Source organism: Athalia rosae, chromosome 1 (assembly GCF_917208135.1).
Source record: "Athalia rosae chromosome 1, iyAthRosa1.1, whole genome shotgun sequence".
Lineage (NCBI taxonomy): Eukaryota > Metazoa > Arthropoda > Insecta > Hymenoptera > Athaliidae > Athalia > Athalia rosae.
In genome coordinates this window covers 4,782,011-4,798,471 of record NC_064026.1, presented here as the reverse complement: position 1 = coordinate 4,798,471, position 16,461 = coordinate 4,782,011, and the positions used below count along the sequence as shown (strand labels likewise).

The 16,461-nt window shown below is 46.0% G+C and overlaps 2 long non-coding RNA genes across 4 annotated transcripts in view; both read right to left on the bottom strand.

Annotated features, from left to right (window-relative positions):
* The window catches only part of LOC125499712, a 113,458-nt gene extending 96,997 nt beyond the window's left edge, over nucleotides 1-16,461 (bottom strand). The window contains exon 1 of one of the 2 annotated variants that reach the window (XR_007276679.1): nucleotides 15,477-16,461. This is a non-coding gene — a long non-coding RNA (uncharacterized LOC125499712). The remainder of the gene's footprint in view (nucleotides 1-15,476) is intronic. The other variant, XR_007276680.1, reaches the window with a different exon arrangement.
* LOC125499713 lies at nucleotides 1,764-7,788 on the bottom strand. 2 transcript variants are annotated; one of them, XR_007276681.1, is made up of 3 exons: nucleotides 2,346-7,788; nucleotides 2,122-2,258; nucleotides 1,764-2,041 (listed from the first exon to the last, which is right to left on the bottom strand). It is a non-coding gene; the product is annotated as an uncharacterized LOC125499713 (long non-coding RNA). The 2 variants fall into 2 exon arrangements; XR_007276682.1 differs by having other exon boundaries at nucleotides 2,122-3,741; nucleotides 3,866-7,788.

The following is a 16,461-nucleotide window of genomic DNA, read 5'->3' as shown; positions in this document are numbered from 1 at the left end:
GGATTCGGACGGCCGTCCGAGATGCGCAGGAAAAAAAAGTAATCCCGAGTTCCCTCCGCATAGTGCGCTAGGCTACAGATTTCGCATGATCGGTTCCGATTTTTGCGCGGCATCAGGTGAATCTTTGCCGCTGCATCTTACGTAACAGCGATGAAAAATTTGGGTCAAGTGTTGCCCATTAAAATGAAAAACTCCGTGTAATATTGCATATAGATATTTCGTATGCACACAAAGTGAACGTCGAGGAGTCGACCTATTTCGACTCGCTTAAAAGATAACTATAACGACGGCGATATTCGAGAATTTATTCGCCGCAACCGGTCTGGAGCTAGACGTCGGATGAATAGAAAATATCGCATCGTTAGATCCACATAGATACACCGTACGAGGTGCGCGTTCAAAGAAATCCGTACGTGACGTGCGCTGCACCCGCTTTCTATACAGAACCGAGTTCTCCGCAATAGAAGTGAACATCAAGGGGATGCGGTTTGAATTCCACGAGGCATATCGACTGGGTATCCCCGGCAGAAACGACGCCCGGAATGACAAATAAATAAATTCTCTCCATTCCCTGCACCCCTGCGATTTTTACAATATATTTTGGGTATCTCCGGCCGGTTTAGGCTAGTATTTTCGATACGGAGGCGTCGATTCTCCTGGTAAGAAAGCGTGCGATGAATTCAAGGAAAGAAATCCTTTGCTTCTAAGCGAAGTAAGAGCAGGTAATGCGGCGCGGGAGTCCGGAGAACGTCGAGTTGGGGCTCGTTTGTATGCAGCCTTCCGCTTTGATCGGTAATTTATTGCTTTTTGGATGACCACGTTACATCAAATGATTTGCAAGTCCTCGGCACCTCGATGAGTAAAGCCCGTTTACACGTTAAAACCAAAATGTTTCTTTTCTAAGAAGTTGACGTTCGATCGAATCTAGGTAAAAACTCCAAAAGCGAGAAATTATTGCAACGCGTTCGAAAGAAACTATTTCAATGGAATCGCCATTAACATTTCATCATGGAGCATGGATTTGCGCGAATTCTGATGAGCGCACACATGAAGCGGTGAGATTCAGTTCATTCGCGATTTTTAATTTCTTTTCTTCTGTTACAGGAGAAAAATTGGCAGTCTGCGAAGCAACTCCGTCTCGAATCCAAAACACAACGCTACTTTGTTCACTGAAATAATTAAAATGCCAATTTAATTAATTAATTTTGTTAATTTTACTGTAACACATTTATTGTGAGAAAATATTTCTCCTTATGAATAAAGTCACGATGTACATGATAATTTGTCAACATTTATTACATATACTTGATTCGTTAACAAACGAAGAGCACCCTCGAAATATATCAGTCGATTAACATTGATCACATCCCTACACTCATTACTCATTGACATCCTTGATCAGCAAGGTATCATGACAGACGTGATGACGTTGTCCTCTGACTCGGAACACCTCCTTACCGGTTATGTTCTCCTGATACTTTTCCCTATTTCGACCAAATTTCGCTTTCCATTTTCAGGGCCGATATTACAGGACTCTGCATTACCACTTCCGGTTTGTCAATTTGATCCAAAAATTGATTTTGGTATCAGGAGAACATGACAGGCGAGAAGGTCTTCCGAGTCAGTGCATGATGTCTCATGTGATGTGTCGTGATGTATGTCACAAGTCTGGACGTACAATGTGTCGCCAGTAATAAATGTCAGGGAACGATACGTGCGGGGATGTAATAGATATTAATTATACAATCAATTTTTCAGTGGTAGTAAACGTTTATTGATAAATCATCGGCGTAGAATACATGTCAATGCAGACAATACTTTGATTTCAATTATATACAGTGAAATTTTATTCTAATCATTATATGTATGTACTCGAATGTAAGAGATGCATATAGTTATGTAATCACACGTGCATAAGGTAACTTATTTATGAATAGTTGTAAACTCGGCACATATGACGATTGACTCCTTGAATGCAGCAAGAATATCCTCGTGTTCCGTAGGTGGTGTCGAGTCGCTTCAGGGGCTGCTCATTGAACAGCTGGGAGAAAAAATGAGAAAGTGGTTGTTATAAAATCTGGCAGAACTGAATAGATTTTTCAGACAATATAATTGTAATACCACCGAAGATGAGTCTGTGACGGAAAGATGCACAGTGACTTCACCTTCATCATGCGTGCTTAACAAAGATGAAGTAATACACCTTTGATGATGACGTTGAAATGGCAGGAATCCGCGTAACCTTGAAGATGAAATTCCTGAAAAATTGCAACATAAGTGACAATGAATGAATGAAGCGCACGCAAGCAATGCCGGTAACTTGATAAATCCGTCGACGATCTTACGGTAAAGAGCAGTGGCCGAAGCGCGACGTCTACCCGATCGGACGCTTCGACAATTAGTGCCGCCAATCAGTTCCGATCGTAGAGAGATTACGGGGACCGACATTATCTCCGAGATAGGGAGATAGGGAGATAACCATCGGATGTAATTACGCAATGACACAGAGATATGGGTATTTATTTATTCATTAATTTTTGTTGTTTTACTTCATTCCTGTCCCATAGTCAGAAGTCCGCACCTGGCGGCTGTTGGTACGTAATCGTTGGACTGCATTTATGGGTCATTAAAAAATGACATGCCCAAGAGATACGCAGCCGATTTGATTGGGCTAATTGTAACTGTGATATAAAAATCTTCTGTTTAATTTTGTAGTTTTTCTGTCCTTCGACTATACGCCACATCCACATCGACGAAGAACGATGACGAAAGGAAAGGTGAAAAAATAAAAATCGCTCTTCGATTATTCGACTCCATAGACCGCGCGCCGGTCTTTGCGGCACCCTGTGCGACGATCGCAGCGGCATACCTAAACTAGCGTCGCATTCTTTTACTCTGACCCGTAAATGTGCTTAAATTGAGACGTACCACGTGCTCGTGAGCTGAATACGAAATATGAAACGTTCGCTCTCTTCTCTTCTCTTCTCTTCTCCACGATTGATTTCCTTTGACGTACCTATGCGTATACGTATGGCACATAATATATGCCTATATATAAATTGCCGACGGACTATTCGCTACGTTCTCACAGTGCACAGCGCGCTCAGGAATTCCAATGTTTATTCGGGAGGTTTTATTTATTATAAATTAACGGCGATGCGTTTTCGGAGATTAATTTTTGCCACCTGGTTTTCGTATACAAGGGACCGCAGCAGCGGACGGTATTACCCTTTGGCGCTTTTTACGCTGAGCCCCAGTGTTTCTTGCGGTGAACCCGCCAATTTTCATGGACTCATCCTCCATCAATCTCAATTAGGGATTTAGGGAATTGGGGAATTGGGAAATTAAGACATCACGGATATGAGTGGTGCAGGTATAGAATCAGACCTCCGGACCTCGAACCACCTCCGTTGTGGGACGTCGAAATTCTAGTGTCGAAGACTGGGAGGCGGGAGTTTACGTTTTAACCTATTGATTTTGCGTGTGGCCCACCGCGAAGGACAGATAAATCTTTACCGAGGAATTTCCTGATTGAGCCTCGCCGAGCGAGTTAATTGGACCAATGGAATGAAATGCTCCGATTTTCGTAATAGTCCTTATCTGACCATTACCCGTAACGGGGATCGTCCAGCCCCCGGAAACGATATCGATCCTAAACGGTTGCGCGCCGATCTCACTCCCTCCAATTATACAAAAGGAATGATGACCAGACGCGAGAACGGATCGGAGAAGTCATTCGACCTGCGTGGGAAAAAAATTAAATCAACCCGGTATCGAATCACGCGTCGCCGATTTTCGACCATCTACCCAAATCTCCGTTTCATCCTGGAACACCTCAAAGGTTTAAAATAAATGAACGGCGTACGTAATGCAATATTGGCGGTCCAGTTGGTCCAGCATCTCGTACAGTTGGTTACGGTTTGGGAGTCCGTCGAACGCGATGACGAAACAGGCGTCGATGAGTCAGTCGACCTGCATCAGCGGCGGCAGCGTCAGCAGCAGCGGCAGCAGCGGAGTCTGTGCAAGTGTATAAGTAATGCCCGCTATTTGCTGGGTATTAGTTTTTGCGTTGGCCTTAGTTATCGACGTCGTAAACTGCTACACAATTACCCATCCTTTGCGCAGGTAGCGGTGGTCCAGGAATTAAAACGATTCCGCGCCGATGCAATCATAAAACTGACTCGTCGCGTTTGGGGCAAGAATTGGTATAGGAAAAAAAACTTTATCATCGTTCGCAACAAATTCCTCGCCTCCCAAAATTGGGGCAGCGTTCGGTGCTATCTTCTTTCCTCGTTCGATGGTTATTTTCGAGTCCGTTACAAGCGCGTCAGCTTGTCCTTTGTCCGCGTCGCGGCGATCACTTGCGATTCAGAATTTAAACTCGAGAATGATTCAGCTGTGGTGCATCAGTCAGTTTATTTTCTTTCGTTCTTTTTTTTTTTTTCAATTTAACTCCGGTCCGCTCTCTATAAATTCGATCGAACAGAATAGGGTTGGTATCCGAACGCGTGTTCTCTTTGCGCAACGTAGCTGAATAGGAATACGAGAGAAATAGAAAAATCTGTTAGGAAATCGTGTTAAGTAGATCAGATAACTCTCCGGTCGGACATAGTGTGCCATTGTCAAAGTTGAGCCGCGGTATTATGCGTCATCTCGCCGCGCCTTTTTGCCTCCATATGCCACGGCTAAGAGATCTTATATACCTACCAGAGATGCGAGAGGACCGAGTGTGAATTGATTTGCGGTGGACCGCAGCGTCGCGTGGGCCTACAGGCGCCACCGCGACATTCCTACGTTTCCGGAATACTCCACATCGCGTGCTCCCCTCATCTCCTCCTCGAAACAGCGGCCAATATTTCATCGGAGTCGACGTTACAATAATTGGGTTGACAAGAAGATGGGAGAAAAAAATTAAAAAAAAAAAATCACACCAGCAAATAATGAGAGGCGCGAATGTGGTAATCGAGAGATTCCGTTTTTCTTTTTTCCGCTTATTCGTTATCGTCTAACGGTTCCGCGCGTTCGGGAATGAGGTGACTGAAAAATTCTGTAAATTTTCTTCTCTCCGGAATCTAGATGAAAAAAAAATCATGAGCTCAGCTCGTTTCTTCAATTCCTTTCCATTATCCCGCGTCTCATAATTGCCGGTTACGCGCACCTATTTAACAAAGTTTTTATCACTTTGCCGGTTGTTTTGCTCCGAGTGAATTTCGACGCGCTTATGCAGCGCGAGGCGAACCAATTAGGGCAATTATGCGTCGCGATGTCAGAATATTCCGTGGATAGTATAGGTGCGTCTTCAGGATCACAGACAAAGTACGATAAAACTGAATCCAGCGCGGTCCCGTCGCTACTCTAACTTCTAGCCTTTGAACCTGCTTATGAAACTTCGTAATTAATTTTCTAGATCACAATCTACACGGTAATGAGCCACGTTTTGTACCCACGGCCAAAGCGGCAGCAACATCACCGACAGCTTATCGCGTTAACCCAAATACTTTTAATTCCACCACCGGACAGCGGTCATACCCTAAGAAAATTTACGATTCACTTTTACGAAAGCCCATTGGCTTTCCGTTACATCCGTTATAGAGAAAAATCATTCGATCATGAAAACTTTAAACCACCCTCCCAAATGTTCGTTGTGAAATGAAAGTACAGCCGATCTTCTTCAGATTCCATAGACATTTCGCACTGATTTTTCATCCAAGTGGTAAACGTATTACGGTGTACAAATAAAACCCGCGTATCCGTATCACGCGGTGAGAAGGATCGGGGAGTATGTGTAGTTGCGTGGGTGTAAAAAGATGCGGCTTGATTACGTTGAGTTCGGAGCAGTCGCGTGGCCCTCCCCCTCCTCCTTAACCCCAGTCGTCTTGTACTCGTTCTTGCTCGCGCACATAAAATACAACCTGGAATTTTAATAAGCCCGCCATTGTGCCGTGGAGGGTTCCCACAGATTTTGGGCAGAGACAACGTTTCAACTGCGGTGATCAAGTTGGCCACGGGCATGCACGCGGGGCAATCAGAAACTATAGTGTCCGAGAAATAATCGTGGTGCGCCAAGAAACGAAATATGCCCCGAGTATTCCCTGTGGTCGGTATGAAACGAAAATGAAGAAAACGAAATGAGAAAAAAAAAAAAATAAAAACAAAAAAAAATCGAAACGAAAAAAGAAACAAAGGAGAGGACGGAGGGGCGAGAAGCGTAACAATAAAAACTTTTATCGATTATAATTAAGGTAGAAACGTGAGGTGTATACACAGGGACCGATTTTCCCGAAGTGTGCAGGTTTTTTTACACGCACACCGCGTGTTCGTGGTCAGATCGGTAGAGGTAGATAAGTAAGTTCGGTAGCAACTTCTGTACGCGTTGAGTCCCATTTGTACGAGTTACGCTGGGTAGAGTTGATAATTTTTTTACCGTTTTTTTGTTTCTCTCATTTATTCGGTTTTTTTTAATTGACCGCAAGTTGAATCGGTGTCGTTTCTTAGACGCCGCAGCTGCGACGAAACGCATAGATCACCGGGCCTCGGTTAGATAACGTCAATTAAGTCGGCACGCGACGCGCCGCGCGGACCGACCTCTTGCCAAAGTATAAGTCAGAGCTTTCCGTACAGTGTACGCGGGACCCAAATGAATTAAGGTATAATATACTGGATGGGATAAATTTGAAAAAATTAATAAAATTACAGCGTGCCGTGAATCGGGGAGTCGGATAAAAGTCGATGTGAATCGTCGATCTCGCCGTTATGAAGTTCCACCGGCTCTCCGTCTACGAAATTGCTTAGCTCGTATAGTAGTTACCTTTTCTATAAAAAATGCGGCGCAACTCGCGCGTCCGCGTATCACCGGTATACCCTCACTCGTAGCCGTAAGTATACGGGCGACAAATTAAGTAAAATTTTCTTTCTCCACATGTCTCAAAATCATCCAATAAAAATTCCAATTAAAAATCCCTCGTCCGCACCGTGCGCCGCTCGATTCTCCCAGATGCCGAACGAGATCCACGAGTGAGATTAGCGCCGGTAGGCGCTGCAGAATTTCATCTCCGCGCCAGTCGCCGGCTTTGATGTCGAAGATGAAATCACGATAGCTGAGAGACGAGAGTCGAGCGGAGGATATCGTGCCGCGTCTTCATCGACCCTGTCAAAATACGGATGTACGTCCTATGAGACTCGCCCTTGTCTTCTCACGAGGCTTTCAGGGTTCGTTTCCTGCGGCTCCAGCGCGAATCGACTCAATTCGGTCGAACGCGAGACGGAGAAAATAACGAAGAGGAACCCGGCGGCAATCCCGGCGGCGATCCTTGACGAGGCGTGTCGTCCTCCCACATCCCCGTTACCGCGACAGCATCGTACCGGTATGCAATGCACGTACTTATCTCCGGCTTCCACCGAATTCAATGGGCCTCTCTATTGTTATTTATTTCCCTAGGTGTGACTCCCGTTGACCAGGTCGCACCCACGAGGCGCACGACGATTCGTTATTCGTTAAAATCTGGACCAAGGTGTACGCTCCGTATCGAGACTAATTGACGAGATTCTTGTCGAAATTTTCCTCGCTCCCGAAATTTACCATTTCCGGAGTGAAATGTACGGGGTAATTGACCTGAGCCGAGAAAGGACGCGATTGAATTATAGCCCAGATAAAAAATTCGCGATAAAATCGATTGATTTCAATCGTCTAGGTATAGATTTCACGGTATATGGTGTCTTGCGCAAGATCATGGTCAATTATTCGGATGAGGTTTGTATCAGTTATGAAATTATAACTTCGTCTGTAAAGTCTTGGGGGGGGGGGGGGGGGGGGGGGAGATCTATCGATTTCTCTCAGCACCCACGTCTACGAAGTATCGGAATATTTTTCTCTTGGATATAAAGCGCGGTTTGTAATCGTGATAATTTAACTGCTGTACAAGATTTATGTAATAAGCTATTGATTAACTCACGGCTGTCCAGATGAAGACATAAACTTGTTATTACGCTCGGATGATATGCAGCGTTTGTTCGATAGAATCGGAGGGCAAGAAATGTACGTAACGGCGCTGAGTTACGTACGCCGCGTATTGTACAAAACTAGCCAACGATCGGAAGGACGGACGTACCGGGCTCGCCATAATTAAGCCGCGAGGATCGGTCGAGATAATTTATTAGCGTTACGTCGAGTGCGAGCGAGCAAACGCCCGACCTTATTGGCAGGTATAGGTGGAAACGTACGTAGTTCGACGTATCGTCCATACGTCGTCCGTGACGTCGTATAGCGAGAGCAACGTGAATCAATGCCGACCATTTGGCGTTTATCTTTATTCCCGTTTTTATTACAGAGATTAAAATAAATTATTCAAATTCTGCACTACCGATCGTTTCGCGCAACGAGCGTATCAAACGAATTCTCGACCATAACGTAACATGACATAACCATTTGTTCACCCGTATATATAGGAATAAATGGCGATTTCTTATAAACTACTTTCCATCTCGATATTGGCCGAGGTTTTTACAACCGAGGGTTCGCGCCGACGAATATGGGACCCTGGCGAAATCGACCGTATTGCATCTGAGATTCCGGACGAATGAGATCGGAAGAATTTCATTGGAAACACAGAACTCTCCGGGACCGGGAGTTTCGTTTCTCGTTGGCGATGCGTAGATTTATTCTCTACCGAAGGGCAACTCATAAACAAATCCATGCGGTGCCCTAAGACCACCAGGCGAGCGCGTAGAAAAATCCCGAACAAGACAAGACAATCCAACTCGTTGGAAAAAAATCACCTTACCGATATCTTCGTTTCGAAGTACAACGATACCAGCGATACACCATTCGATCCGATACAGGTATACTTCAATCACCCTTGTCACGCTCACCGGTATTCGCTTGTCCGGTCGTCCGGTTCTCCGCAAGACCACAGCGTGCAGCTGGTTCGTAATATGTGGGTCAGTGCGTCACGCGTATATCCCACCTTTACGTTTAAACGTATGCTCCGTCCACTCGGTCGGTTCCGATCATCGACGTATGGATGTCAAGTTGGTCGTATATAATATCAACGTCGCGTATTAGATGGAAAAGAATGAGCGGAGAATTAATTTTTCTCGGATGCGTGTACGACACCGAAGCTAACCGCGAACGCGACTCAATTGTTCAATGCTCGATAAATAATCCGCTCGGCGGTGGTTGTGCGACCTTGCGGAGTTGGAAGAAGTTGGCGAGAACGGCGAGTCAATTGTCTACTAGTTGGCCTCGTAAAATGAGAATTGCGGCCGGGGGAGGTACGCGGGGGAAAGACGCAGCTGTAGGTGTGGGTTATACGGGAAACGATAGCCGTTCCACTTCGTGGCCCCCAACAGATTTGTAATTACTGCCGCTAATACGATACACTTCACCTCGTACCGCCGCCGTTTGTGTTCAGCGTCGAATAACGAAGCGGAGGAGGTCGAAGTACCAAAGTAAAGATTAAACGGAGCGAAGAGCAGCGCCGCGAAACTGTTCCAGGACGAAGTCGTTCTTTACGATCCGTGCGGCGCCAAGGCGAGCCCGGCTCACCTTTCGCCTCGGTCATTCGGTGCGCGGGGCTTGTAATTTCTGAAATTGAATTTGAAAACATCCCCAAACAACGCTTCGCGAAGGCACCCTCAAAAATCTGTTATTATAATTTAATAAGGAAATGTTTTTTTTTTGTACGAATGCCATCGTTTCATTCGTAATTACCATTGGACTGTGTCAGGCGTTAATAACCGGACGTCAACGAATCAAATTAAACGGTGTAAGGGTCGCGGAGGGGATTTCTGGACGGTCGAGATCTCCTTCCGATTATGCGTCTGCGCCTCGATCGACCGACGTCATCAGGAAATTTCACGGCGTTATTCGAAATTTCCCGTCTGTCAGAGTTCCGCCCCTAATATCCTCTCGACGTACCCCGACGTCTCGACGCTCGAGGCGCTCAACAGATTTCACGGGTAGGGTAATTAAATATCCTCCGGTGTCTCAATCCACTCCGAGGTACCGAAGTGAAAGAAAATAAACGAAGCAAAGCCACATCTGATTTTCTGGATGAGATTAGTCCGGTTAGAAAATGATAATTGAGCGATTTTCCGCCACCTTGTTAATTACATCGACGAACTCTTGAACCGTGTTTTGTCGAAATTTTTTTCCCCCCTCACCGTTTCCCGGCGCAGGTCAAGGTGCTTGAATAACGCCTCCGTATATACGCGTCCCACGTCGACGATCGTTTACGCTACTATACGACGACCGAGAAAAAAGTACGATAATAAAGTAATTGCGGTAAAAAGAGACCCTTTGAGTCCGAGTCGGCGTCCAAGTTTAATTAAGACATCATCAGCTCTCTCGGTGATTGCGGTTGAGGCTCGCACGTAATTTCTGTATACAGTACGCGGTAATCGTGCTGAGGTTTAAACGCAGTAAAATACGTTAGCTTTTATACGGAAAGGTGAGCCAGCTGCCGTAGCCGCACGCGGATCATCATCGGCGCAAAGCCATTTGCCTTACAATTCGTTACAAACGATCAACCCGATAGCCTCGCATGTCCAAGTATTAGCGGAGCGAACGCTCGTTACCGTAGGTACTGAATCCAGCCGAGTCCGAACAAAGTTCGCGATACAATCGATGTCGAATGACGAAAAAAATGCAAATAAATTTATAGGGAATCAAACCTCGTTACAAGTAGATATCAGAAATGACATTCCCCTCCGGATACCGGGAACACAGTTTGCGGGCGTGCCCTTCGATCTCCGGTCTCGGCCCTTGGGCCTTATTTCATGTCCACGGTGGCAGCATGACGTGCGCGGTAGGGGGACGGTGCGATAAAATGAAATTTCGTTACCCATGCCACCGGTATAATACGAAGTGGATCTTTTCTATCCGGAGGTAGGTGCGCGCGGTAGTCGACACCCAAAATTCCCGGTGCAATGTCCACCGCGTCCTGTCAGCCGGCGCCCAGCTCTATAAATTACCGGGAATGCCGCGTGCACGGACCTTATAAGGTGACCAGTATTTTATTTCCGAGTTCTAAGAGTTAAAACGAAATCGTTCCGGAACGTAGGGAGAAATTAGGGCCGGTAGTTGAACCTTCTTAGCGTAAGGTATATACGCGTGTCCCGAGTATCTGTTTAAATAAATTTACCAAAGACGCGTATCCGTTCGCCAATCATTTTTCAGGATCCGCCCTCAAAACTGATTCGCATGGATCGGATCGCCCTTAAATTTTCCGTCCCGAAGTCGGTGTCGTCGTTGAAATCCCTTCAAGTTTTAGTCAAGTTTCACATGTCCCGGAGGCACGACTGGCCCCAGGGTAAAATCAATTTTCGAGAGTTTACCGCAACGGCTCGCGAGGTTCATCTTTGATTTATCTATCGAGACGAAAGCTGAAGCTGACCAGAAATTTGGTCGGAGGTATGCATATAAGTTATGCGGGCTTGATGTGAACGTTATAACGCGCAGTGCATACACGTCCACTTTTGTCTTGCGTAACTGATATTGTAGATGCAGCGGAGCCGCGAAGGGGAGAGGAGGGTGGTCGAATATCTGTATGACGTTATTTTCTTCACTTTGGTACGAGCTTCTTTTTTTTAGTCTCAACTTTGTCGAAACGACGACGACGACGACGACGACGAGGACGACGACGTTGCTCCGAGTTCGAATCAGCAATCGCGTGCCGTGCCGTGTAGCTACCTGGTGCATTTTGACTGTGTACCACGTCCGTTTAAGGAAAGGTTATCGATCTCTCGATCTTGTCTCGGATCTCCTCCTCTTATCGGCGTACATACGGTGCCCGTATATTCTCTTACGTTACACTTCCTCGTGTATTTTCATCTACACGGGGTGATACAAAAGTTGAAAATTACGCCCGTAACGGCTTAGATCAAATTAATCAAAGAGATAACCGCCCGATCCATTTTATTCCTCCGAGTAACTTCGACGATCCGACGATGACGCGTGTAAATATTTTCTAATAAAAAAATATCAAACGCGTCGGAGAGACTTTTCGAAGCACCCTGTACGCTTCGGACGAACGCGTATACGCTTATGTGTTATGATCGTATATTCAGGCGATAAGGAACAAAGTCCGGCATCAGCGTCACCGAGTCTTTCCTCTCGAACCTGTGCTTCGGTTGCGCGGCTGCCCACGCGTACGAATATACAACCGATCAAGAAAGCTGCTCGTGTTTCTCTCTCCTTTCCTTATTTCCCTTTTATTATTCTATATTGTTTTATGTCCCGAGTGTGGGTATACGGCGTTGCCGTATATTAGTGACGATCTTTCTCCGGTGAAAAAAAAATATGCGTGTATCCCACCGTTCTCCTCCGAGTCTCATCCTTCTTCGGATCTTCAGAAGATATCGTATCTGATACGGTAACACGACTTTCCAAATTCATAGGGTGTTCCGGTGATCAAAAATGGAAAGGGTAATCCACCGCGGTCGAGGAGGCCACGATACACACGTCCAAACTCGATAATGTTTTTACAAATTCGAGGCGTCTGATGTAGACGTCTGTGCCCCTTCGCCACTACGGAGCTGGCGGTACCTCGGTAATTACCTTGAAAAGCTCATGCGCGTATATAACCGCATCGGCGATCCTCGTGGACGATGCCATAGGTGTTGATTTATCGCGTGTGAAGATCGGATTGGTTTCGCACATTGCTCCGTTCACGCGTGCTGCGGACCCCTAGGGACTCTAAGACGTCGTCGCCCGTGACTCTGTCCTTCCCGACTTCTATGGCGCGAAGTGAACTTTGAACTCTGCGCGCCGTACGCCGCACGCTCATTTTTCTCGCGGTGCGTTAAACTCGCGGTCTCTCATACTCTCCGCCAAGTTAAACATTCTTTCGTACCTCTGTTTTTTTTTTTTTTTTTTCTTTTGTTCAACGCGATAATCCCATCGATTCGTACGATGGACTTGGGGGTCCGGTACCAGACGACGTGGGTATCGGTGTCAAAAAAATATGATTGTAAATCGTTGAGGAATTCCTTGAGTACGTGGAGGTAGAAGGGGGGGGGGGCCGGTAGGTGAGAGGGAGGTAAAGAATAAGGGCGAACGATCACCGGAGGATGAAAAGAATGCCGTGGCGGAGTCGCGAGTAAGAAGAGATGAAACCGAAAATAACTGAGAAGTGCATATCACGCTACAGCTTCGGAACGCAGGAGGCGAGCGAGGGAAGCGCTAATTTGGTTTTACGTTTCAGAGTGATTATCTGCCTTGGCGAAACGTTATACGGATTTAAAAGACGCTTTAATTCGAAAGAAAGGCTGCAGGCGAGCAGCTAGGCGGTTGACCGACCGTTGCCAGTATTATAGAAGGTAAGGGGCGTTGGACGAGGGATCCGGACATACATAGGTGCTGCTGCAGCGGTGAAGCCGATCTCCTCAGCGGTGGACCTCACACAGTGAGAGTTTCACTCTTTTGGGTCAGAAGCCCAGGTCTCTCTCCTACGAGTTCTCCCTTGCCCGCACCCGTTCCTCCGTCTCCCCGAGTACCTCGTAGACAGAGAGGATGTTGAATTGACCGCGGTCACTCGGCTCAACTTACTACCGAGAGAAACCGTGTGTTTATTTCAGGCAAATTATACGATTTATCAACTATATTGAATTAGAGATCGGGCATTATCTCCAACCGGACGACCCGTAATGGAATCGGTAATTCGTGGTTTCGGGGGACAAAAAATACAAACGTTGAAATTATCGAACGCATATAACGTCGTCGTTACGTGGCGCCTCGATTCCCCAGCTGCGAGCCTTTTCGAATGTAGGGGAAATCCCCGCTCAATCAAATTACCGATACGATCCGTTCTGCGGAATAATATAGGCGGTGCACCGGGTGCTTCCGTGTCATATTTTCTGCGCATACTTTGACGACAGTCAACGAATACGAGCGATGTAAATTTTAGCATGATGAAAAGGTCGGTCCCGAGTTGGTTCTCCGTTCGGTAGTCGGACGGCTTGTGAGTCGAAGCGGTAATACGGGTGTTACGTGGTGATCCGTAGTGGCCTGGCGCACGTTGTTATAAAGAATAACCTTCTCATTAACTAGCGATTTCACGGCTAATTTACTATCATTACTAATTACTTGAAGCTGCGATCTTTACCACGTGCCGGGGCGCTGCGCAACGTATCATCTCCTCTTCCCGCCTTCGAGTTCCCGCAGTATTTTTTTTTCTCCCTTTTTTTCTCCTTCTTGTTTCTCCTTTTCTTTCTCGCCGGACTCTCGCGTCTCGATACATAAACGACGACGCAGGCGTATGCGCGTATATCGTTATGGTCATGTATATTATGGGTATACGTGGAATATTGAGAGAACAAACGTAGCAGTGGAATGCAATTTGTATTCAAAGAGGTTTCCTTCAACTTTGCCTGCCGCACGTCGCCGCGCCGTTAACGGGCGGTAGGGAATACTTTTTTTTATATCATTTATTTACGATCCATACTAATGATGCGTTATAAACGACGCTCCCGCAACCGAGCCATACAGAAGGATATACCCTGCGATGCGTGTGTGGAGGAGGGGTACATTATACATGTACTACCTATTCGTGTACCTCGAATCCACCCAGCAGAGGTTTGGCTTTCGTTGGAAATCGCCCACCCACGCCTAGTTAGCACCTCGCCGCTTCCAAAGCCATCCAAATAAAATCTCTGCAAAGATTCAACTCTGCACTCTCCGCTGCGGCCACCTATTTTATGTGAAGAGATATATTCATTCATTGTCGGAGAACGATGCGAGTCCTGGGAAAAAAAAAATTATCTCTGCCAAGAGATTTTTGTCCGGAGTAAATTAGAAGAAACTGAAAGAATTCTGGCATATTTTACCGATTTTTGCTTCCACACGATTCCAATTGCCTTTACGATTTTTCTCAAGTGAGAAATTATCGGGTCCCAGAGAGGAATCGCGGTTCGAGCGAACGTAAGAATCGTGCTGCTTCGCGTCATCTGTGTCGCAAGTTGGCAACTGAAAGCTCCGTATCAAGTCCGGGTCACCTTCAGCTTTTGAGCCAAGGTCTTATACCAACCGATGGCACAGCGTAGCACGCTTTTACCGACGTAATCTGAGAATGAGCGGTTCACTGTTTTGTGGGCTGCAGCAATGATCGAACTGCAGCTGCAGATGTTTCGTAGACCCATTCGAGGAGGGCGGTTAGATTCGTTGCAGTCCAAGCTGGTTTCGAAAATTCGAATTTCGAAAATAGAAGACGCACAGTTTTCTGCACAAGAAAATTCGTACGTTTGCCGATGCGGTTTGGTCAATCGGAAAAGCAGCTTCGACGAAAAGTCGTATATATTTTTATCGAAGGTATATCCGACTTTGTGAAAAAATAAATCAACGACGATGAACAATTTTGTATTTGTTCGTCGGAAAGAGAAACTGCACGGGAGAAAAACAACGAAACGGAAGAGGTGCTAATCTCAGTTTCGTGTGAAAGTTTCAAGATGCGAACGTGTTTCAAACAATATACAGAACTTACTCGAGCTGGGGCCGTGTCCTGAAATAGCGATGACCTAATCCCATCGAGTACTACTGCGGTCGTGTACTCCATTGCGATTCAACTGCACCACTAAACATCCGATGCACTGATTCTTCGTTTCCAAAATTATATCGCACTGGTGAACTTTGAACTTAATTTATGCGATCCGTTCGCGCGATGAACTTTTTCTTTTAAATTTCCGCACATGTTATCTCGAAAAATCCACTTCAACGCAACGAGTAAAGATCTAGCAAAAAACTTTGAACAACCGGTAAATCTAAATAAACAAAAGAGGACGCAGCTTGTACGGCTCAAGAGGATATTGAGCGATCAACCGATACTCGCGCCGAGGAAATCCAAACTGGCTGACCGCTTTACGAATCGGTTAAGTTTCCGCTGCCCGAGTGTAATATACACAGAAGAACACTAACTCGCAAAAATAATTCCTGGTAGTCGCGATTGACGTCACTAAATTTTTATGGTCCTCGTTTCACATCGATAACCGGAAATTCTACAAGCTGGGAACTTCGGTGTACCAGTTCGCGTCGGTTTTCGTGAAAAGGGTGTTTTGGTTGGCGAAAATCTGGAATAATCACCCAAAGTTCCTGACGATACTGTACGTTCTGTCGTAGATATCGATATCAAGTTCGATATCGCGAATCGCGGGTTGAGTCAACGATACGAGTATCAATAATGTCATCGTCCAAAAATTATCAATAATTGCTCTTGTATGATTGCAGATAACCGTCTATCCGAGATGATGACGTCCTCTTCGCTTGATCGGAGTTGTCTACGTATTTCACTCATCAACGTCACTGTTGCGGGACATTTAACGAACTCGCGTGATAACATAGTATACGCTCATCTCGTCGCTCGTCCGAAACGAGAGAGAACTTTTCGCAGGGATATTTTTTGAACGAAAAATTCATCATCGACCCGTTCGTAAGAAAGGCTACGTGCCTACTGAGCCGATTCTCTGCCACCG